Source organism: Hippopotamus amphibius, chromosome 14 (genome assembly GCF_030028045.1).
Source record: "Hippopotamus amphibius kiboko isolate mHipAmp2 chromosome 14, mHipAmp2.hap2, whole genome shotgun sequence".
Classification (NCBI taxonomy): domain Eukaryota; kingdom Metazoa; phylum Chordata; class Mammalia; order Artiodactyla; family Hippopotamidae; genus Hippopotamus; species Hippopotamus amphibius.
Window position 1 is genome coordinate 79,827,563 of NC_080199.1, and position 24,512 is coordinate 79,852,074.

The 24,512-nt window shown below is 52.3% G+C and overlaps 1 long non-coding RNA gene across 1 annotated transcript; it reads left to right on the forward strand.

Moving 5' to 3' along the window:
* The first annotated feature begins 1,901 nt into the window (after positions 1–1,901).
* LOC130835664 (uncharacterized) lies at positions 1,902–6,397 on the forward strand. The gene is made up of 3 exons (XR_009049003.1): positions 1,902–2,100; positions 3,434–3,821; positions 5,906–6,397. It is a non-coding gene; the product is annotated as an uncharacterized LOC130835664 (long non-coding RNA).
* The last annotated feature ends 18,115 nt before the right edge of the window (positions 6,398–24,512 follow it).

A 24,512-nucleotide genomic window follows, 5' to 3' on the forward strand; every position in this document is an offset into this window, starting at 1 on the left:
TGGAGAAGGGTCGCGTGTAAGAGAGAGAGGTTTGATCCACCTTGCTGGGGCGCTGCGCACCTCGCGCACAGCTTACCAAGTGCTTCACGCACACGACGTCCCTGACGCCGCCAGAGCGCTGCCCTCGGCCTCCAGACGGTGGGGGCAGCTCAGAAAGCCGGCACAGCCCCCGGGCGGGAGCACAGGGCACGTGGGGGGACTGCGTAGCCCCCGGGTGTGGGGGGTGGGGGGATTCCTGAACCTGGCAGTGCCCCTCCCGGCGCTGGCAGGGCTGAGGGCTCCGCCTCCGAGACGGCGCGGCGAGCCTGCCCCTGCTGGTTGTTTACTCGGCCAATGTCACCGAGCGCCAGCGGAGCACCAGGAGCCCTTGGGCAGCTGGGATGCGAACAAACAAAATACAAGCCCGTCCCAGCAGACAAGCGCAGACAGTCGCACGGGGAGTAGGAGGTGCCGGGGCCCAGGCAGGGCGCGCAGCCGCCCGGGGGTCGTGTGTGGGGAGAGCTCGGGTGATGGAGGGAGGGAGGCAGCCCGCGGAGCGGGCCCTGGGCCGGGTGGACACCTGCCTCCGGGGCACCTGCCTCCACGCCTGCTCTGCCCTCTGCTGGGCCCAGAGGAGTCCGTCTGCCACTCAGGAATCTTCGATAGCTGAGCACACGTCCAAGTTCAACCCTGACTTCATTTTCCAGGGACACGGGTCCACGTTAGCCTCTCATTCACTGATTCCTCCGTTCATTCACTCTGAAGCAGCTCCCCACCCCCCGTGCCCGGACCCAGTAGGTCCAGGCAGAGAAGAAACAGGACAAGACGCCCCCTCGCCTCCCCTGTGGAGCCGGGACCGGCCGGTGTCCAGCAGGAGGGGCACCTCCACCCCTGCCACCACCCCCACCCCCTGCAGGGAGACGGATCCAGCCACTGCCCGCCCAGGACCCGGCCTCGTCGCTGAAGAGGTCTGCTCTCCAGCTAGCTTTTCAACAGCCTCATCACCGTTCCTCATTTTCAATCAAAAAGGCCACTGATGTGGTGTGCGTAACTGTAGAATTAATACATAAATACATTTGCTTTCGGATTAAATACAGAAATAAAGTCAAAGTGAAAGTCTCTTTTCCGGCCCTGCTCAGAGTGTCGGTGTCACCGTTCCGACGCAAAGCCACGCAGACGTCCCGCGTTGCAGCTGCTTACATGCAAACACGCACACACACGCACACGCACACACAACCACACTGTTGGTGGGTTTGCTTTTCCTACATCATTCTTTTGCGACAGCATCTCATTTACTAAGACGCCTCAGAACGCTCTCCAGGCCTGTGTGTACAGCTCTAACTTGTTCTTTTTAGCAGATGTGCAACGTTCCCCAGAATGCCTGAGCCAAAGTGTGTAACCGGGCCCTGGTAGTGAGCCGTTGCGTTGTTTCCAGTTTTTCACAAAGAGTAACCCTCTTTCCTCCCCGCTCCCCATCCCCCACCTCCTTTAAAAACTAGGCTTTCCTTTGCAGCATGTGTCACCCTGATTTTCAGGCCTAAATTCAGGGCTTTGCCTCTTCCCCCGGAAGGGATTTCATCCTGCCGGCCTTGGTGTATCCCTTGGGTCCCCTAGACCTTCCTGGGCCCTGTATTCAGTTTATCAGTAATTCCTTCCAACCGTATGTCACTTGTCAGTTTAATGAGCCTCCAGTCTCTTCAGCCAGTGATAACGTTGACTGTGGAACACCTCCAGACCTTCCTCTGAGCTTCGCCGCAGTTCATTTACCAGCAGGATTTGAGTTTGGGGTTTTCAGGATAAGTGTACTTGGCTGCGCCTGGTTCTCACGTTTTCTCCATAATAGTGAGGATAAGACAGCTGGGTGAAGGGTCTTCCACAAACATCTGGGTGTGTTTACCGCACTGTTATCCACTCTAGACACGCTGGCTGAGGTCCTCGTGTGCAGAGCGCCAGGGGGCCCCGGGCAAATGCAGAGATGATTCCAGAAGAGGTCATGGTGTGCAGGGCAGACGTGTCCAAGGCTTTCACATCACAAAACAGAACAGCGACCGGCTGGGAGCGACGGGCACACCAAGCACCCCAGGAAGAGGTCAGGGCGGCACGTCGCTTTGCTGGGTAAAAGTAAGTCATGAAAGCGGGCGGGCCCTTGCCAGGAGGGGCGGCCCGTGTCCAGCCTGGCCTTCTCCCGTCTCTTTGAGACGCCGTTGCCACTGGCCGGCGGGCTTCTGGGGAGCCCCGTGGGGACGGGCCCCCGAGCGATGCTTCCGCTCGGTCAGGGAAACCGCGGGCGCCACCCCCCCACCCCCGCTTCCCTCACGGCCGCAGGTGGCGGCGGCTTTCTTAAGAGCCTGCCGCATCTGCCCTCCTAGAAACCTCACTGCTTCCACTGGCGTCTGTGTTTCCAGTTTGTAGGTGTATAGCCATTGCTTTTTTAGGGTGTCACAAAAAATGAAAAACAAAAATTCACACATAAGCATACACTATTTCCTCTCGTAAACAGTATATGAGCAATATTAGCAGACTTCTGTGATCTCATGGTTATGTTTACAAGGTTCTAGTTTAGGTTTTCCTCAGGTTTCTCTAACTATCCTGTCATTTGTATTTTGAAATCTTACCATCCAGGGCCATAAATGCCACGGTGAGATTATTTCTTATTCAACTCTCATCTATGGGGCAGGGAAGTCTCATATTTAAAATATTTTTTAAACCGTCTTCTAACATTAACGCAGCAACTCTTTAAATACTCAGTGTTATTTAGTCCTAATTCCCTTACATTACCTGGGGGGCAATCACCTAATATATTCCACTCAAAATTTTCAGGCTCTCTATAAATTGCGGTACCTACTTTACAAAACATGAAGAATGGGTTTAGGGAATTGTGCGTCATGAGAACTCAAGAAAGCATGAATTTTTCCCATTTGCTTTGACTTTTCCCAAAGAAACAGATCTAATGTAAACAGACGTGTCTGCCTGTGTTCACAGCAGCGTCACTCACATTTACCAAAAGCTCTACGCACTACAGTTTCATCGACAGATGAGCAGATAATAAGATGTGCTTCATATATACAATGAAATATTATTCCGCCTTAAAAAAAAAAAAAAGGAAATTCTGACACAGACTACAACATGGATAAACTTGAGGACATTATGCTGCGTGAAATAAGCCAATCACAAAAGGACAGATGCTGCATGATTGCACCTGGATGAGGTCCCCAGAGCAGTCACGCTCACAGAGACAGAAGTAGGAGGGCGGCTGCCAGGGGGTGGGGGTAAGTGTTTAATGGGGACAGAGTTTCCGTCTGGGACGATGAAAAGCTCTGGAGCTGATGGTGGTGACGGCTGCACAGTAATGCAAACGTACTCTAAAGTGTATGCGCAAACGTGGTTAATGCGGTAAATTTCATGTTACGTGTATCCTACCGTAATTTCTGAAGCTGTCTTTTCTCAACACAAGAGACAACGGATGGGGTCCGTGCAGGGCTCTGGGGGTGCCCGTAAGCACGAAGAAGTGTTCTGAGCTCAGACACGCGCCCAGCCCTGCGAACGTCTCCCGCCTAGTTTGCTGGCCTTGTGACACCCTACGTGACTTCCTAAACCCGTAGATGAGCCACAGACACGATGCAGACAAGACAAGTCTGCGCACGGAGCCCAGTCCTTCCTGCCCCGTGGAGAACACGCCTGCTCCAGTCCGCTCGAGTCGTCCAGGGAAGCAGCCCCACGTTCAGAGGCAGGAGTGACCTCTCCTCACCTCGCCGTGCTCTCTGTTGCCAGGGAGGATGTTACAAATAGAAACGATTCTCAGGAATGGTGATGCGAACAGAGGAAATTCCCGCGGCCAGACGGTAAAGAGCTCACATCCCTCTGAGTCCCCTTCAGCTCATCTCCCGAAGCTGGTGTGAATTCGCGTCCACTGCATAACTGCTCTGGTTTCACTTCCACCCCAGAGGCAGAAGCTGCCATAACATCCCCTAAATCCAGAAGCAATGGGGAAGAATTTGCTCCCAACAGCCAGCACATTTTAAGTCACAAAAAGAATTTTTATGGGCTTTTCATTCTCAAGAATCGTGACTAACTCTGTTTCTGAAAACAAACAAAGTTCCAGGAGCAGCAAACAGAGTCCCCGTCCTTACAAGAAACAGGAAACGGGCATTTCCTTGATTGTGGTCCTTTTTTAAAAAACGATTTATGAGGTGCACTTTGGTGTTCCTCATAAGCTGGTACAAGAGTGCAAAGCAATTATATTCCGATGAAGAGCTTGGGGGAGAAAAAGCCATGTTAGAAGGCTGCCTGCCCCTAGATGCTTGAAACAATAGTTCTCAATGGATGTTACACGTTATTGCAATAATTAAGTGCTTTTAAGAATAAGCTAAGCACAAAAAATAATAGTAATAACAGCAAAATAGCTTTTTGGTAGGCTTAAGAAACGAGTTTAATGAATTTTAATTGAGTACTATGTGTCAGACACTATCCTAAAAAGTGAGAATAAAAATATAATGGAAACTTACCTTTTAAGGAATTGATGGCCTAATGGGAGAGAAAACCCCCCAAAATACCATTTGCTGTGATGGAAATAGGCATATATTTTAGTGGGGATACAAAGAAAAGAGTGAATGGTCATCTTAAAAATAGAGGTGATGCTTGAATCAAGTTCTGAACACTTGATAGGTGTTCACAAGATTGGGAAAAGAGCGTTGTAAGGAGAAAGAAATCTGTGGATAAAGATAAGAAGAAGCAAAAGAGAAAAAAAAAAAGATTTATTTTGGGCTAGTTCTGCTTTGTCAGGAACAGGAAAGTGCTTTCCTTTACCGCCTGGGAGATGGTGGAGCGCTGAGCGAGCAGCTGTGTGTGGCGTGGCCTCGGTGCCGTCCTGTGCAGCCAGGCGGCCTCGGGCCGCAGGGGACACCAGCCCCTCTGTGCACACAGGCCCCGGCCACCGGCCACAGGGACAGAGCCCCTGCCCGGACCCCCTACCTCCCCCACATCCTGTGCCTCCCCCGTGTGTCCTGAGATGAGACCCCAAGGCGCTGAACGAAACCCCAGTCTGCCGTTTAAACTGACCAATCCCACCTTAGCCCAGGACCCCAGCGTGGTGCACCCTGGACACTGATAAAGGACGTGCCCAGGTCCTGCCTCCCCCTCACCCCCGGCCCCCTGTCTGCACCTGCCTCGCCCTCCCCGGTGGCCTGGGTCCGTCCTCCAGGACCCGTGAGTCCTAAACGTCTGTCTCAACTCCCCGGTCACCGTCCAGTCGGGTGTGCCACTCGACCGGGTTCAGGGCCAGAGCCGGAGCAGAGAGAGTTGCCCCCACTGGAAAGGAGCGGAACAGCTGGAAACGGGCAGACCCTCAGCGGAGGCTGGTGCAGAAAGGCAGCCGACCGCAGGGGCGCACCCGGAGTCATTCCAGGCTCACCTGCGCGGTCCCGCCCCGCCCCGAGGCGTCACGGGGCCCTCGCAGGTGGAGAGGGGACCGCGCACCTGGCGACAGGGGGGAGCAGCACGGGGACACGCGAGGCGAGCGGTGCCGAGGGGACAGGAGGCGGAGGGCGGGCTGGCCCGGCTGTGTCCAGAGAGACAGCCCCGCGCCTCGGGCGCCGCAGAGGGGAGGCTGCAGGACGGGCGGGCTGAGACACGGGCCAGGCCCACGTCAGCCCAAGGGGTCCTGCAGCTCACGGCGCGGGAAGACGGTGGATCTCACGACAGATGTTCTCACCGAGAAAGAGGGACGGAGAGAAGGACGCGTGCTCTCCGTGGGCTGAGACCCCAACCCCTGCTGCCGCCTGAGCCACGTGCCCCCTGGGGTTCGAACGGTAGGGCCGCGGCTACCTGAGCTCTTCCACGACCATTAGGATTCTTCAGACAAAAGATCCCAGAGCACGTTTTGTCTGAAGAACAAAAGCCATGGAAACGCTGGTGCCTGTTTTCCCAGATGGAACGCTGCAGCTCCAGAAATGTGGGCTCATCAAGGGCTGAGTTTGGCCTGAGCCCTCGTAAAACGGATCATGGGATCTACGCGGAGGGCGTGTGAGGTCGATTGGTTACAGGACAGCAGATATTCTGCGCGCCGCCCTCAGCTGCGCTGTCTCCCGGATGGGAAGACACGTCCCTCTAGGAAGACGGTGGAGGCTGTAAACGTTTATTGTCGACATCAAGAACAATACCCAATGTATGTAAGCTGCTCTGTAGCTTTTTCTGGTACCGTCACATCGATGGGTTCACTTAAGTCCTATACACAACCCTTTGAGTGTGGTTGTATTATTCCAGGTTCACAGGTACAGAAATTAAGTTCAGAGAGATTAACGGATTTCCCCCATGGTTATACAACTTATAACAATAACCGGCACCCGTGTAACTTTTTGAGTATTCAGACCATTTCAGCTCAGTGCTCTGTGACGACCTAGATGGATGGGATGGGGAGAGGGAGGTCCAGGAGGGAGGGGACATATGTATACATATGGCTGATTCACTTCTTTGTACAGAGGAAACTAACACAACACTGTAAAGCACTTATACTCCAGCAAAAAAAAAGAGTGAACCCTCATGCAAACTATGGACTTTGGGTGACCGTAATGGGTGAGTGCAGCTTCATCAGCTGTAAGAGACACAGCGTCCTGGCGCAGGGTGTGGACAGTGGGGGAAGCTGTGGGCGTGCTGGGCCGGGAGTGTACGGGAACCCTCTGTGCTTTCTGCTCAGTTTTATTGTGAACCGAAAGCTGCTTAAAAAAAAAAAAAGTCTATTTGAAAAAAAGAAAGAAAAAAAAGGAAAGAAACACTCCCATGACAACCTAGAATAGTGAAATTCATGGAGACAGACGTGTAACAGGGCCAGGGCCAGGGGTCAGGGGAGGGCGGGGGGGATGACCCTCAGGGCCACGGGCTCTGGACACCGCAGGGCTGGCTCTCAGTGACCCGCTGACCCTCAGGGGCCGTTCCCAGCTCTGGGGCTCGGGGAGGCACCCATCCTTCACTCTCCCACCAAGATTCTCCGCGTGTGAGCCTGAAGGACGCTCCACCCGGCCCTTGTCTGCTGTAACCCACTCAGTGTCCCCTGCTGGGGACTGGCCTCCTGGGTCCATCGTCACCTGGCAAGTGCCCAGGAGTGGCCGAGAGCTCTGGGGACACAGCTTGCACTGCTGCCACCTACTAGAGCTCCTCCTCGTCCCGGGCCCCCAGGCCCCACTGACCTGGGACACGCAGGCAGAGTGATCCCCTCCGGCATGAGGTTCTCTCGGCGCCACTATGCTTGTCACGCTGAGATGCCCTGGGACCGCCTCTCAGATCCTGGTTTTGGGGGCGGCCCTCCTGCTCCTCCCCAGCGCTCTGGACCCCGCCTCCCCCTCGTGAACGAACGCCCTGTCCCGCTGTCTCCAGGTCTGGCACTTTCTGGGAAGATGAACTCATCCTGTCTCCTCACTTTGGGGCCCGTGTGCACGGCTGGGGAGCTGGGGAGACTCCTCCCGGGATCTCCAGTTGCCTGAAAGGTAAATTCCTTCCAAACGGACTTGCCACCCAACGCGTGCCTTTCACATCTGGTCCCTGTCTCTGCTTCCAAACCCATCTGGTGTTGCCTCCATAGCAAGGTCCTTCACTCCAGCCCAAGCAGTCTCTTCCTGGAGCTGTGGGGATGTCCCATTAGCTTTTCTTCTTAACTGTGGTAAAATACACGTCACATAAAATGTACCGTTTTTAAGTGCACAGCTCTGTGGCATTAAGCGCCTTCACCGTGTCGTGCAGCCATCACCAGCACCCATGTCCAGAGCTCTTTCATCTTCCCAAACTGGAGCCCTGTCCCCACGAAACACGAGCTCCCCGCTCTCCCTCCCCAGCCCAGCCCCCACCGTCCTGCTCTCGGTCTCTATGAACCCGAGTCATCTAGGAACCTCCTGTAAGTGGACGCGTACCGTGTGTGTCTTCTTGTGTCTGGCTCATTTCACAAAGTGTCGCGTTCCCAGAGTCCACCCGTGGTGTCGCCTGGGCCGGAATCTCCTCTTTCTGAGCCTGAATGATGCTCCACCGTGTGCACGGACCACATCTTGCTCATCTCTCCACCTGTCAGTGGACACCTGGGCGGCCGCCCCGTTACAGCCCCTGAGACTCGCGCTGCTGTGAACACGGGCGCACAGATATCTCTTTGAGACCCTGCTTGCAATTATTTGGAGTATATTCCCAGAAGTGGGACTGCTGGATCATATGGTAAGTCTATGTTTTTTTTAAGATCTTCAATACTGTTTTCCACAGTGGCTGCAGCATTTTGCTTTCCCAAGGGTTCCAATTTCTCCACATCCTCACCAGCACTTGTTGTTTTGGTTCTTTTTTTTTTTAATTTTATTTATTTACTTATTTATTCATTGGTTGCATTGGGTCTTCGTTGCTGCACACGGACTTTCTCTAGCTGCAGCGAGTGGGGGAGGGGGCTACTCTTCATGGTGGTGCATGGGCTCCTCATTGTGGTGGCTTTTCTTGTTGCAGAGCATGGGCTCTTGGCACATGGGCCTCAGTAGTTGCAGTACATGGGCTCAATAGCTGTGGCTCATGGGCTCTAGAGCACAGGCTCAACAGTTGTGGCGCACGGGCTTAGTTGCTCCGTGGCATGTGGTATCTTCCTGGGGCAGGGATTGAACCTATGTCCCCTGCAATGGCAGGCGGATTCTTAACCACTGCGCCACCTAGGAAGTCCTGTTTTGGTTTTTGATAGTAGCCATCCTAATGGATTTGAGGTGGTATCCGAATGTATTAAACAGTTTTGATTTGCATTTCCCTAATGATTGGTGATGTTGAGCATCTTTTCATGTGATTATTGGCCATTTGCAAATCTTTGGAGAAATGTCTATTCAAGTCTTTTGCCCATTGTTGAATTGGGTTGCTTGTTTGTTTTTATGTCAAGTTTTAGGAGTTCCTTATGTATTTTGGGTATTAATTCCATATCAGATATATGATTTGCAAATATTTTATCCCATTCTGTGGGTTGTCTTTTTACTCTCTGGATACTGTCTTTTGAAGCATAAAATGTTTAATTTTCATCAAGTGCAATTTGTGTACAGTATTTTTCTTTCTGTGCCTGTCCCCTTGGTGTCATATCAAAGAAATTATTGCCAAATCCAATGGTGTGAAGCTTTAGCCCTACGTTTTCTTCTCAGAGTGTTATTGTTTTAACTCTCGCATTTAGGTCTTTGATGCACTTTGAGTGAATTTTGTGTGTTTGGTAAGGATATAACATTGCTCTTTTGCATGTGGATATTTAGTTTTCCTGGCACCATTTCTTGAAAAGGCTGTCCTTTCCCCAGGGAATGGTCTTGGCAACATGTACAAAGTGTTTATTTGTGAATTAACGCTCTGTAATTCAGAATGGGCTGCAAAAACTCTCCTCCAGTGGGCAGAGTTGGGCCTAGAGCTCAGCATAAGAAATTCTTTGGGTGGAGGAAGTGGGATCTTCTCACCTCCCTCAGCACCCGGCCACAGACTTGAATGAGCAGATGTTTACTAAGTAGTACTTGAGGGGCTTCCCTGATGGTGCAGTGGTTAAGAATCCGCCTGCCAATTCAGGGGACACGGGTTTGATCCCTGGTCCGGGAAGATCCCACATCCTGCAGAGCAACTAAGCCCATGCACTGTAACTACTGAGCCTGTGCTCTAGAGCCTGTGAGCCATAACTATTGAGGCAACGTGCCACAACTACTGAAGCCCTAGAGCCTAGAGCCCCGTGCTCTGCAGCAAGAGAAGCCACTGCAATAGAAGCCTGTGCACCATAGAAAAGTAGCCCCTGCTCACCGCAACTAGAGAAAGCCCACGTGCAGCGACAAAGACTCAATGCAGCCAGTAAATAAATATAAAACTATAGAAAAAATTTTAAATAAATAGTAGTTGAATTAATTTATGAAAGTACTATAGAAGATAAGTATACCTCACAAGTAACTAAAATACCATGCGTGCATTGCCAATTAGTATAAGTAGGTAATGAACGAGTCATTTTAAACTAAAAGGAAAAAGCAAGCAACGATTTTGTACGCACCCTAAGCCCAGCTACTTAAAGAAAAGCACCATTAAGCCTGCTCGCCACAGTTAGGACAGGATTACTGCGTGTACGCTGGGCCGCCGCCTTCAGCAAGGACTTCTGTACTCTGCAAGTATCTGTTGAACTTGGCCTTGCACACGCAGCGCGGGTACCGCGTCCCGGCCCGACCAGCAGGGGGCGGCCGCGGCGAGCGCATCCCGGCGGGGCCCCGGGGACCACGCGCTGCGGGCTCCGCGCGCCTCTGGCCGGAGATGCTGCTGGAAAGTGGAGACGCGGCCGGAGACGTCAGCCCTGCGCGGTCTGGCCTGCGTGAGCGTGTGTGTGCACACGCCGCCTGAAATTATCCTAAACGCAATCTTTCCTGAGGCCAGGTGAGAAGCAATCTTTACAACGAAACACTAAACCATGCGATTAACATCGCAGTTGTCTCCCTAGAAAATGTAAAATATGACACATAGAGAAATCATTATTTTCTAATTTTGCTAGTCTTTACACAATATCATTAAAAATTTTTATTGTAGTAAAATATACAAAATGTAAAACTTACCATTTTAACTGTTTCTTTTCTTTTCTTTTCTTTTCTTTTTTTGCCACACCATGCAGTATGCGGGGCCTTAGTTCCGGACCAGGAATCCAACACATGCTCCCTGCAGTGGCTGCGCAGAGGCCTAACCACTGGACGCCAGGCAAGCCCCCCATCTTAACTATTTTAATTGCACAGTTCTGTGTATCAGTACAGGAGCATCGTTCTGCAGCCACCTCCATAACGTTCTCATTTTCTCAAACTGAAACATAAAAACACCAAGTCCCCATCACCCCCCCCACACACCCACCACCCTACTTTCCAACGACCTTAGACACTTAATATAAGTGGAACTATACAGTGTTTGTCTTTTTGTGACTGGTTTACTTCACATAACACGGTGTCCTCAAGGGTCATCTGTGTTGCAGCTTGTCAGAATTTCCTTCCTTTTTTAGGGTGGATAATATTTCATTGTACACATAAGCACATTTTTTTAGCTATTCATAGAGTTGTTTCCACCTTTTTCGATTGTGAATAATGCTGCTATGAACATGGTGTACAAATATCTGAGTGACTCAATATTATTTTAAATCTGCCTTTTTAATGAAAAGTTCTAAATCACTGCACTATTGTATTTCCACGTTTTACCCTTGGAATACCAATAATAGTGTTTGGCAAAGAGACTATACTTATTAAGAATTTTTAGTTCTTCTGTGATCAAGAAAAAAAAAACTATTCCTGCACTTCTCAGAATTAAAAATCAAGAAAAATATCTGATAGTAATATTTCCCAATGAAAAACAAAGCCTGAAACCTTAACTCCACAAAAGCACCACCTTCTACACACACACATTGTGGGAGTTCTACAAGATGAGGGTATTTTAGACGTGCCTTTAGCAGCTTAGCTTGCTTTGTCCGTGAGAGAACCTCGAGTTCAGATCTCACCGGGACAGCTGAGCTGTGCGGGGCAAGCAGGTTGCTCGTCAAACAGACCTGCCTGGGCGCTAAAAAAAGGCTCCGTCGGGCTTTGAAAGCAACCGGAGACTGGAACTTTGCCGCCTTCCTGCACTAATGCTCACTCGGGACTTCCGAGACCGCGCCCAGCGTTCGGAGCCGCCGGCCCACTCCAGTCCCGTAACATCCGCGAACCCGCGCCCCGGCCGCCAGCTGGACCCGGGCACAGACGCCAAGGCCGGAGGGACGAGCCGGACAGGCCGCCGGCGGCGTAGACGCGGCCCCCGGCCTGCGGGCGGCGCTGAGGACGCGCTCCTGCCCCGCAGCGCGGGTCTCCCACGCGTGGGCTCGAGCTCTAAAAAAAGCAGGGATCTCGCTGCCCTTGGCTGAATCGTGTCCGACTCGAGCCAGGCTCGCTGCGCTACTTACAGCCCCTCCGCCCGCGCGCACCCCCCCCAGCACAGCGTGGGCCGCAGCGGCCCCGCGCCCCGCGTTCCCCTACCACCCTCAGCGAGCAGGCGGGAGGTCCAGCAGGGGGGCCGGTGCGGGTGCGGGAGGTGCAGCGCCTGGCGGAGCCGGGCGGATGCGGGGTGTAGAACGCGGGGGTGTGGAAGGCGGAAAGGGGTGCAGGACGTGAAATAGGGGCCGGGCGGGTGGGGAACCGGCTGTGGGATGCGGGCTGTGGGATGCGGGATGGAGGCGGGGGGCGAGTGTGGAAAGGGGTGCGGGGTGAAAGTGCGCGGTGCAGGTGCAGGATGCGGGGGTGGGGTTCAGGCGCGAGATGTGGGGTGGGGGCGGGGATGTGGGATGTGGGATGCGGGCGGGGGGCGGGACGCGGGGTGGGGGCGGGGGGCAGCCGCGGGACGGGGCGGAGGCGAGGGGCGTGGCGCGGGGCCCCGGCGCGGGGCGCGGCGCGGGGCGCGGGGATGGCGCCGGGGCGGGGAGCGCGGGCGGCGCGGGGCGCAGGCGTCGGGCCGCGCGCACGGGGACGGGGTGTCCGGCAGAGCGGCCCGAGCCCTGCCCGCGGGAGGAGCGCAGCGGGTCGGCGCGGTGGGTAAGCGCGGGAAGCTGGGGGGGCGTTTGGGCGCAGCGGGAGCGGACAGCGGGGCTCGGGCACGTCCTGGAAACTTCTGGAGCCACCGCCACCCGCTTTGCTCCTGGAGAGCTCGGCGGAGCGGTGGCTTCCTGGGCGGGTGGCCGGAGGCGGCCTCGGACCTGTGCCCCGAGGGGCTCGAGCGGCGGCAGGACCCGCCCCAGAAGGACCCCGTGGACGCGGGGCGGCCGCCGGCCTCGCCGGGCGCCCCGCGGGGCGCGCTCGCTCCTTGATGAAACGCTCAAGGTTCTTGGAGAAAGACTTTCGCTCCGAGTGCCCGCGTGTCTCGCCGCGTGCGCGCGCGGCGTGTTTGAGTAGGATTGGCGGACGGGGGGAGAGCCCTGGTCCGCTCGGCCGGAGCCCCTCGGGGCCGTCGCCGTGCCACGCGGCAGTCGCTGTGCTGTCCGGTGCGGGGAACAGAATCCGGGCTCGTGCGCAGACCTCGCGGGTCAGAGTATTTGTGACAGGGGCTGCAGCGGCCAGGGGAGTCCTCCAGGTTTTGCTTTATCAAGATATCGCCCCAAAGTGCCCCTTAAACATGGTTATATACAAAGAGCTGGGACGTGAATTCAGAATGATGATTTATGGCATGTGCTTCACTTCGCCGGCAGGCCATCAGTGTGCTGTGAAATGTATTGCAGATCAGACATTAAAAGATTAAAGAGGAAAAGGGACGTACTTTCTGCAGGTCGGTGCATTCACGGTAAACATCAGCTCATCCGTCTGGCAGGGGTTCCGCTGCTTCAGCAGTTTGGTTCTTGCTGAGATAAGCCTCTCGTGAGGGCAGCGCACGTGTCCTCTCGTGTAAAGTAATTCACAGACGCTTTACAACTGTAACGAATTAGACGATGCTGTTCACGTGGACCAGCAAATGCTAACTGGCTTAAAGCTGTCGTATAGCCGTGGCGGTCACAGCGCTTCACTGCCTGCCAGTAAGGAAAAGAATTTTGACATGATTTCCTTGAAAGCTGCTTGCATTTTGTGTTCGTTTTCATAACTAAGATAACTTTTACACATTTGAAACTTTAAAACAGTTATAGGTACAGCCATCTCACACGGTCTCACACATGTAAAGAATTGAAACCGTAATTCACCTCACTTGTTACCACTAGTGAACACGCACCTAACACAGAATAAATAGGATACATGTACCTTTAGGATTTTACCTCAGCGTCGCACATAAATACATTAATAAACACATAGCTTTTGTAATGTACTAAAATGTTATTGGAACATTCTAGACAGTGGGAAGGTCTTTGAGAAGCATTTCACCCTGCACAGAAAGCATGGTTCCCAGGGCCTGTGTGTGAAGAAATTCAGCCCAACTCAGTTGCCACCTTAATATACCATCTCCTTACCTCCTCCCCCCCACTGTATCAGGGTCCCCCCCAAATCAGGGCCATTACCAATACTTTGTATCACATGTCATGTTACATTTTGACCAGTTTTTTACAAGCCTGCTTCTCCCCTACACTGAGGGGATGGACCAGATCTGAAAATATTTTTGGTAACAGCCCTGTGTAGCACAGTCCCACACTCGCAATAAGCGTTTGATAAATGTTTACTAACTGCAGAGGGAAAAAAATCCAATACATGTGACCCTAAACAGCATAGGCGTGTCTCTAAAAACAGTATGTTTTTGCAATTTCACTGAAATTCTTAAAAGAATAAAAGAGCAATAGACTTTCATCTTAATTTTCATTCTTACAGTGGTGGAGAATTCATCGTAGTAGCTAGGTTATACTCTACTGCTTGCTTTTTAGTATCTGCATCTTCAAAGGTGTGACAATAATGGTTGCTGTAAGGTTTCTGCATCCTTACATTTTCTTTAAGTGGAAGAGTTTGTGCTTTGCTTTAAGTTCCCTCTTAAACTAAATGCTACTAAATGTAAAAAACAATTTTTTTCACTCAGATCACCTGATTAGTTCCATGAATGTTCATCTATTCATGAAACTTCATTTCCTACTAGCTTTAAAATAAATCTTTTATTCTAGAACGGAGAAAAGATTTCTGGTTTATACTAATAGAAATAGATTTAAATAAGATAATTCAAATTCCATTTATACTATAGAAATTATTCTTTCTGCAAAAAATATAGGAAACATTTTGACATGTAATTTGTGTCTGTAATATAAATGGAATAATAAAAAGCCACAATTATAAGGCTATGAGGTTTTATTCACTAAGCAAGAGCAAAGAGAATACCCGAATTTGCTGTAAAATGACAATTCCAATTTATATGATGAAGTAACTGGCTGTTGTTAGCACATCAATGATATTTAACAGTTTTAGACACTCTGGACTGGAAGAAAAGAGCAAAAGCTTAAAATGTGCTCCAACCCGAGTTTCTACACATATGTTTCAAACTGTGGTAGAAACAGCTCAAAAGGCAACTGTTGTCATCTGGACAGTCTGCCTGGTGCTTCATCCCATGAAGTCACGTGGAAGGAGACCCAGAGCAAAAAGTCAGGTGTTTTTGTGCCAACCTCAGCACGGTGTGCTGTGCAACCTCAGGGAAATCACAGAGCCCTCTCTGGGCCTCCACTTCCCGATCCGTAAAATGAGGAGGATAACGGGGCCACTCCTGAGGTTCTTGCAGCTCTAAAATGCTGTGATTCCTTATTCCTTCCACAGATGATGAGTAAGAGTCCTGGAAGGTGTCACTGGGATTTATATAGGGAACTTACCTTTGAAGTGTGTTTATGAAGTCAGGGTGTGGGGTGCCGTGCAGACTTCCTGCCCGCGTGTTTCAGGCGCGCCGAGCTGCTCAGAGCGCTGGTAGCCGCTGCACCCCTGTAACCTTGCTCGTTGTTTACTCTTGGCCCAAACCAGCCTTCAGAGGGTGATGCGGCACGTTAAGGGTAATGACTGTTTTTTCATTATTCACTTATTAAAACTTTAAGGGCTAACGTTGAAGTGCATTACTAAAATTAACACATCACTAGAATGTCTACATAAAGTGTGTAAGTGAAAAATTCTAATGGTATTCTTAGGTCTTTCACGGAGGTCATTCTAGAAACGTATCCTGCCGTTTAATAATGGGTAGGAGAAACGGGAGGAGCCTGCAGGGTCGTGGGGAGGCAAGCTAGCTGGAGGGTTTAAAGAGGGAGCCCCTGGGGCTTCCCAGGTGGCGCAGTGGTTGAGAATCCGCCTGCCCATGCAGAGGTCACGGGTTCGATCCCTGCTCCAGGAAGATCCCGCATGCCACGGAGCAACGAAGCCCGTGTGCCCAATAAAATAAAAAAAAAAATAAAGAGGGAGCCCCGCGGGCCGTGAAAAGCCTCGGAAGACCGTCGTGTGTCTAATTCCACGCCAGACTATCCACATTTTCTGTCAACGGAACTGAAGCTCGACCAGCTCGTGACTTTCTAGCTTCATATTAGAACTCGAATTGTGGAACTGTGATGTGATACTAATATCTGGAGGGAATCTTTATTTTATTCAAGTGTTTCAAGAAGAAATCCATTGATAAAAGCTCAAGTGTACTTTTAATTTTGCCTTTGTGGAATATACAACATTGAAGACGTTCGTTCTTAAGCTAACACAGTTGTTTAAATTACTTCTAACTTAAAATTAGCTCTCACTAAGCTTGCAAGTTACAGAAGGTCAAACACAAAGACTGATGAGTCCTTCCTTTTGACTAAAGATCGAAGTGTTACCCGTATTTACCTTAGCCAAATAAAGACTTGGGAGCTGATTTTTTGAATATTCATAACTGATGAAAATCCCACATGAAAGAGAAAATACGAGGATAATCATAGTAGTACCTGGATGGCAGGAACTATTATAAGTGCTTTCCATAGATTCTTATTTAATAAATAAGGTAATTAAATTAAAATATTATTTTAAAACAACTTTATGTTTCTGGAGATTTATTCTCTGACAATAAAATAAATAATCCCAGACATGTTTTTTTTTTTTTTAAGATTTATTATTTATTTATTTTTTGGCTGTTGGGTGTTGGGTATTCATTGCTGCACGCAGGGTTTCTCTAGTTGTGGTGAACAGGGCCTGCTTTTGGTTGTGGTGGCTTCTCTTGTTGTAGAGCATGGGTTCTAGGTGCGCAGGCTTCAGTAGTTGTGGCACATGGGCTCAGTAGTTGTGGTGAATCGGCTAAGTTGTTCCATGCGGGATCTTCCCAGACCAGGGCTCAAACCCATGTCCCCTGCATTGGCAGGCGGATTCTTAACCACTGCACCACCAGGGAAGTCCCTCAAAGTTGGTTCTTTAATAAAAGAAAGACTTCTAGCAAGACTAATATTTTAAAAGTCTCAAACAATATTTGGAACTGAATAGAGGAATCTAACTACAGATACTACAGAGTTTTAAAATCATAAGAAAATACCATGAACAATCTTATGCCAATAAATTTGAAACTTAAATGAAATGGAAAATTCTCTAAAAGATATACATAATCAAAAATGAATTAAGAAATAGCAAATCTACTTATGTCAATAACAGTTAATGAGATTGAATTTGTAATCTAGTCTTCCTCCCAACCCCTCAAAAAAAAATGTGAGCCCCAAAAGCTTTTATAGGACATTCTTTTTTTTTTTTAATTTATTTTATTGTCTGTGTTGGGTCTTTTTTTTTTTGCTGTGCACAGGCTTTCTTTTTTTAGTTGCGGTGAGTGGGGGCTACTCTTCGTTGTGGTGCATGGGCTCCTCATTGCCGTGGCTTCTCTTGTTGTGGAGCATGGACTCTAGGCACATGGGCTTCAACAGTTGCAGCACATGAGCTCAATAGTTGTGGCTCACGGGCTCTAAAGCTCAGGCTCAATAGTTATGGAGCCACGGGCTTAGTTGCTCCTCAGCATGTGGGATCTTCCTGGAGCAGGGATCGAACCCGTGTCCCCTGCATTGGCAGGTGGATTCTCAACCACTGCACCAGCTAGGAAGCCCCTAGGACATTCTTATACAAGAATTTTACATAGAGAATTTTTAATTTTTCAGGTTATAATAACACTCTTACCAAAATCCAATGGTAGTACAAAAAAGTTGAGATCAATCTTAAATATGAGCAAACACATAATCAAAAATAAAGTTGTAGCAAGTTTAATTTGATAGTATGTTAAAAATAAAGTCATGACTGGTAAGGTGCTTCACCATCTAAAAATCACCACAGATGCAGGAAAAAAGTATTCCACTAAATCCAATATTCGTTCATGATTTTTTTTTTTTTTTTTTTTGTGGCACACGGGCTTAGTTGCTCCGCGGCATGTGGGATCTTTCTGGAGCTGGGATCGAACCCGTGACCTCTGCATTGGCAGGCGGATTCTTAACCACTGCGCCACCTAGGAAGCCCCTCGTTCATGATTTAGAAAAGAAAAGCAGACAAAGACTGAAGGAAAATTCCTTTGCCTGATACAAGCTGAAACATCACACACAATGATAAAACTTCAGAAGAATTCATTTAAAGACAGAAATCAGGAAAGATGTCACCATGTGCACATTGTACCAGAAGTTCAGGCCAATGCAAGAAGACAGGAAAAAGAAATAACAGGGATTCAAATGAGAAGAGCAAGAGACACATCTTTCCTTCATAGCAGACGATATGATTGTGTGTCTTTCACAGAAAATCCAAAGGAATCTTCTGACTGTTCCAACTAGGAGAGGCTTTCTAACAGGTTGCTGGGTACAAGATGGATATATAAAAAGAAGGTTCCTAGGTACCAATAATAACTACTCAAAAATTATAATGAAAACAACTATTTAGAACGATGAATTAGAACAACACAAACTTACCTGGGAATAAATGTAACAGAAGTAGTATAAGACCTTTCAGGATGGCATCCAACAGCATAAAGATGCCCTCCATCCACAGAGCAGCTGTGCTTAGTGGTGGGGGTACTAGATTGTGAAGTGGTAAATTTGATTCATTTGTGAATTCCATGTAATTCCAAGCAAAACTGTGTCTCAGGGGCTTCCCTGGTGGCGCAGTGGTTAAGAATCCGCCTGCCAGTGCAGGGGACATGGGTTCAATCCCCAGTCCAGGGAGATCCCACATGCTGCAGAGCAACTAAGCCCGTGCACCACAACTACTGAGCCTGTGTCCTTGAGCCTGCAAGGCACAACTACTGAAGGCCTTGTGCCACAACTACTGAAGCCCAAGCACCTAGAGCCTGTGCTCCACAACACGAGACGTGACCGCAATGAGAAGCCCGCGCGCAGCAACAAAGACCCTACGCAGCAAAAAACAGAAACAAAAAACAAAACTGTCTCAGATTTTTGTGGAACTTGACAAGCTCTGCCTAAATTTCACGTGGAAGAAACAAAAGGCCAAAAGTTGTTGAGACAAACATGAAGAACAAAGCCGAGGACTTGCCCCGCCAGGCATCAGTGTGTCTGCAGCCACTGCCGCTGGGCGTCGTGCTGGCCGCTGCCGCCAGTCCTTCTCTTCTGGAGAACAAGTGCCACACGTTATTCAGCCTGAAACTTCAGAGGTTCAGCTTCTTCCTCTTTCACGCTCGTCTCTGTGGTGGAACTTTTCCACGTTGCTGTGGCCCTGCATCGTGCCGGCTCTTACAGGCCTGGCTTCCATCTTGCTCTTGGGAGCTCAGACAAAGCTCAACTCTATGATGTTGGGGTCATCCCCACTCCACAGAGCAGAAGAAGAAGGGGTCTTTTGCTATTTTGACAAATTTGAGTTCTGTTTCCTCTTTAAGGAGTCAGACCAGAATTATAAAAAGGTGTGATAAGGACATAATGCCACGGGGCTAGGTCTCTTGGCATCTAGAAATTACTGTCTTAAGTGTGAGAGCTTGAAGTATGAACGAAGCGAATGGCAAACAGTGTTTCCAGTGGCTACAAAATAACCAGATAAGCCCACTTATCACTGCATCACATATGTGACTAGCTCAGCCTACCAAGTCCTTTTAGCTTTGTGGCAAGTCAGGGATGGCAAAAAAAAAAAAAAGCATTTGGGCCACTGCTGGCCATGCCAAACCCTGGCAGACATTACTGACTGAACATAGAACGCTTTCTGGTTAGGCCTGCACGTCACTGTGCAAACCCTACACACAGTGTTCCAGGCAGTGGTAGACAAGTACAGAGCGGACGTGCGCGCCGTGCGCCACGTTCTGTTGCCTCTAGTTCAGAACCAAGCAAGAGTGTTTCTAGTGTCCGTCTGCTGTTATAAAGGGAATCTCGCGCGATACAAGTTGTACCATTGGCCTTGTTCTGTCCTAGAGTCAACTGAGAGGGCATCTCCTGATGAGCAGCTCTCGTGCGCCTCGTCCTCCAGAGGCTGGAGCGCCGGGCTTGGCCTCCGGCCCCTTTGCACCCCACCCCCGACCCCCATCGCTCAGGCGACCTCACTGCCGCCTCAGGGTTCGATGGTGACTCGTGTCTAAGGCGTGTCTAATAGCCATCTCGGGCTGAATGTTCCTGAATGGACCCCCGTCCCCTGCCCACCCCCCGTGTGACCCTCTGCTTTCACCTCTGCCCCCAGGACGACTCTCAGCACAGATGCCATCCCCGAAGATGTGGGCGGGACTATGCCACGGCGGTTCCAGCCCCCCACCCGGTACCTCCCTGTCTCTCCTGGGGTCAGAGCCCGGGTGCTGGTCACTGGCCACTGCGGTCCATCCGCCTCCTGCTCGCCCGCCCCTCTGACCTGCTCGACCCCCTCTGCCAGCTGCTCTGCCCCAAGCTCTGCTCCGCACCTCCCTCTCGGGGGGCCCCCCCACCGTGCCTCAGCCCCCCCAGCTCCCTGCTGGGCACCCAGGCCTCACCCCTTGGTTCCCTTGTTACCAAACTCTCTTTTCTTCTCGAGCTCAGGTCCTGCCCTTGCCTGGGAAGACGCCCCCTTTGACTCACGGAGAAGAGTCTTATCTCTTGACCGCTGTCTGAAGCAGCTTCTCCCCAGGCCTGCTCCCCCTCCATCCTGGCTGCCACGACTCTCCGTCCCTGGCGTCAGGCGCCCGTGGCTCTGTCCTGACAGCCTCCGCTGGGCCTGCATCCCGCCCCCACGCACTGCTGGGCGTGCCTCGCCCCGTGGCCCGGGCACTGGAAGGGCGCCCGCGGCCTCCTTGTCGTGAGATCAGAGGGCCTCCCCGCGGCCCCTCCTCCCGGGTGGGAGCCCTGAGGAGCCCACCGCTGAGCCGTCGGCTCCCCCAAGCCCCACCTGCATCCACCACACCTGCTGCCGGGGGGTCTGGGCTGTGGACGCCGCAGGGGCTGCCTGACCGCGCTGCCCCTGAGGTTAGGATTCCCCGGAACGCTTGCCGGAAGACGAAGGGGAGAACAGCAGCCAAATAAAAGATAAAACAAGTTTTCAGAGCACAAGCGTGCTGGACGGCTCAGCCCCGGCCCTTCCCCCGTAGTCGGACTAGCACACACCTGCCACCTGCCCTCACACCTGCCACATGTCCGCACACCTGCCACCCATCCTCACACCTGCCACCCGTCCGCACACCTGCCACCTGTCCCCAGACCTGCCACCTGTCCGCACACCTGCCACCTGTCCCACCTGCCACCTGTCCCCACACCTGCCACCTGTCCCCACACCTGCCCCTGTCCACACACCTGCCACCCGTCCACACACCTGCCACCCGTCCGCACACCTGTCGCCCTTCGTCCCTTCTGCTGGTTTTCCTTGAGCGGGGTCTTTCCGAGGGAGAGGCGGCCACGCCGCGCCCTGTGGCCCAGCCCCACCTCAGCCCGCAGGGCACAGGGCAGAGCCTCAGCGCCCCTCCCTCCCCGCCGCTCCCCCACCCCGCCTGTCCTCCTCGGGCTCTGCGCAGACACCGCTCTGAGACTGTCTCCTTCCTCCTGCCCTCCTCCTCCCGCCCGCCCATCACCCTGCCAGCCTGCGGCGCTCACTCTGAGATCACCGCCCTGTCTGAGGCGCTTCTTTCTGAACAACACATGCGGGGTCTCGTCCCCTCGAGTGGCGGCGTGAACATCTGCCCTGTGCCCCCCACCCCGCGCCGGCCCCGTGACTCCCGGTCACACCTGGGCCACGGCCCCCAGGACGACGCTCCGGCCAGGAAATGCACCCCGTCCGCCTCCTGCTTCCCGAAGCCACATCCCCTGATCCGGGCGCAAACCCCATTCTTCCCTGGGTACCTGGCACGTGATTTAATTCAAATGTCCTTGTTCTCTGAGACCCTCTGCACCTGCATTGCTGCCCATTTTCCTGAATCTCCCGTCTCCACACACAGATTTCACAGGCAGGTGTGCTTACCTCTCTGTGTCCAACAGAACCTGTGGCCACTGAGTAAATAACCATTGATGGACCAGGAAGAAAAACGACACGACCTCAAGGCCAAGGGGAACATGCGACTTTGGACGGAAGACACAACCGTCGGAGAAACTTGAAGGCAGCCACGTGAACTTTGAGACATGAGATCTTGCATATTCTGTAATAGTGTCAGAATCAAATTTTTCCTTGAGATAAACTTGGAAAGCAAATGCTGTCTCATGAAGATACTTAACGTTCCCACCTCCGCGCGAGCTCAGCGCTGGGATGGCGCTGGGTGCTGGGGCCTGTGGGCAGCTCTGGCTTCCTCCTGAGATGGTCCTGCGCCCAGACAGTGCGTCTTCTCTGCCGAGCGGCTCTCAGGACGGACCACTCTGGCCTCAGTAGGGCGTGGAGTCTGTCTGTCAGCCGTTTCTGTCCTCATCTGGCCCAGCAGAGCTTGCTGTTCTGAGGGTCACGTCCTCCGCGGTAATTTTGTCCCTTAACTGATCACGGGGAAGCGTGGTTTTGACAATGTGCCCCGAGGCCTCTGCGTGGTCCAGGGAGACGGGCTGAGCAGCGTGTGGACGTTGCCTCTGCTTGCGAGGCTCCCATTTGGGTCCGACCTGGACTCAAGTTGCTGGCCTCGCAGCAGATACTCAGCCCTTTGGTTAATTTTCTTATTCATTCACGCATGCATTTTCCACAGCAAAACCAAAGCCGCGAAGGGTGGTAGGAAGGCTGGGAGCAGCAGGAGACACACAGTCTGGCCCTGGTGCACTTGGGGTCCCGCTGCGGGGGGGAGGACATAGCCCAGGGCAAGCCCGGCATCCTCCGCGACGGCCACCGTCGGGGCAGGGAGGCGACACGTATTGTGTTTGTCTTTTGCGTGCTTCTTAGGGACATAATTTGAGAGACCATAATGAGAGAACAATGAGAAAGGAATTGGCAGACTTTTTCTAAAACTAGAACTTGAGAAAATGAACATTAATGGACACTAATCTTTTATGATGATAAATGCGATAAGTTGTGATGGGAAATGCCAACAAATATGAAAAGAAGAGAAAATTGTCCAGTTCTTAGAAACCCTGAGGTTAACATCAGCGTCATCCCTGCTCTTCCTTTTCCCATTTGCACATACGAATGTTTGCAAAATCTAATGAATACCTGACATTTTGATAATTATAAATGAACCATGGCTTTTAACTTATGCCTGGCTTTATTTTGTAAAGAATGTAAGATAGTATATCAGTTGGGAATTCTTCTGTCTGCAGGCAACAGGAAACCTGACAAAGTTTTTCCCCTCCTGTCTGGAGGTGGCAGCTGGGGTTGATTCAGCAGGTCCACGGCGCCACAGCAGGGGCCTGGGGAGTTTTTTGATCGTTCCTGCCCAGCGCCAGGCATCACATCTGTACTCAATGTGGAAGGAAAGGAGCAAGGACAGCATGAGTACCACCTGCCCCTTTATCACGAATCCAAAAGCTCTCCCAGAGGTTCCCCAGCAGACTTCTTACACATCATTGGATAGAACTGCCTTTTGCAATCGCCACCAGCCACACAAGGAGATGGGAAAGCGAGAATTCCTCTCCCCGTCACGGTACGGAAGGGGAGCGCTGGGCGTGGGAGCTGGGTCACCAGACCGTGATGTCGCTGTGGGTAGACAACCGCTCTTCTTCATTCAATGGCTCATCCTTCAGGGGACACTTCCTTCCCACGTGTCCTTTCTTATCAGCAGCATTACAGGAAACACTCACGCGCACCACTTACCAGAGGCTCTGACTAGCTCCTTCGTGTGACGTCTTGGATGTAGAATTGTGGGTCAGGGTGTCATCGCCTCCACAGCTCTTCACACGTACGACGGAGCTCCTTCCCAGGAAGGCCTCCCAGCCTGTGCTGCCACTCAGTGCAGGGCACGGGCTCCCCTGCCCGGGACACAGGCTCCCCACCGGGCACACAGGCTCCCCCGCCAGGCACAGGCTCACGGTGCCATCGTGGACTTAGGGAGCCTTGGAAGCTGCCGGAGCCCCACTGGGTTTGCGGGCGGTAGGCTGGGGACCGGGGTCATGGTGCAACTTTAAGGCACGTGTTTGAAGGTGTGTGGGGGCACCTGGACCCGAGGGTTCTGGAGAGGCTGGGCTACCGTCCCTCCTCCCTCTGGCTGACTGAACAAGCCCGCCGACAGCCCACGGCGCTCAGCAGAGGGTGTTCGGGGTGGGACGGCCTCTTCCTGTGTTTGGCCTCCTAACAAAAGGGCAGACCCCGTGGGTGCCGCCCCTCACCCCCCCACGCACCGCAGGGCATTTGGCCTCTCTGGCCCCGCAGGGAAACGCCAGCCACACTCTCCGGGCTCCAGGTCCCCTCCCTCCAGGCGCCGGCTGTGTGAGCTGCCGCCATCGGTCCGGCACCTCCCAGGGAGGGTGACCTGCACGCGCGCAGCCCAGTGGCGGCAGGAGAAGGACCAAACGGCCCCAGGCGCAGCGCTGGCAAGGCCCCGAGTGCCCTGTGCCCAGCCCCTCTGCCCGCAGGTGTCGGGACAAAGGGCTGCGGCCTCAGAGCTGGAACCCGCGGGGAAGGCTGTGGGGAGTCACGGCTGTCCAGGAGGTTTTCTGTGGAGCCCCGAGGCCGCGCTGCCCGGGGCCCCGGAGGCCAGGCGGGGGTGGGGAGGGCGGCAGGGCCACGCGCCGGGGCCTGAGAAGGAGGAAGGGCCGGCACAGCCCCAAGGCGGCCTGAGCCTGGACATGATCAGGCCCGGTTCTGCCCTGGGGCCCAGTTTTT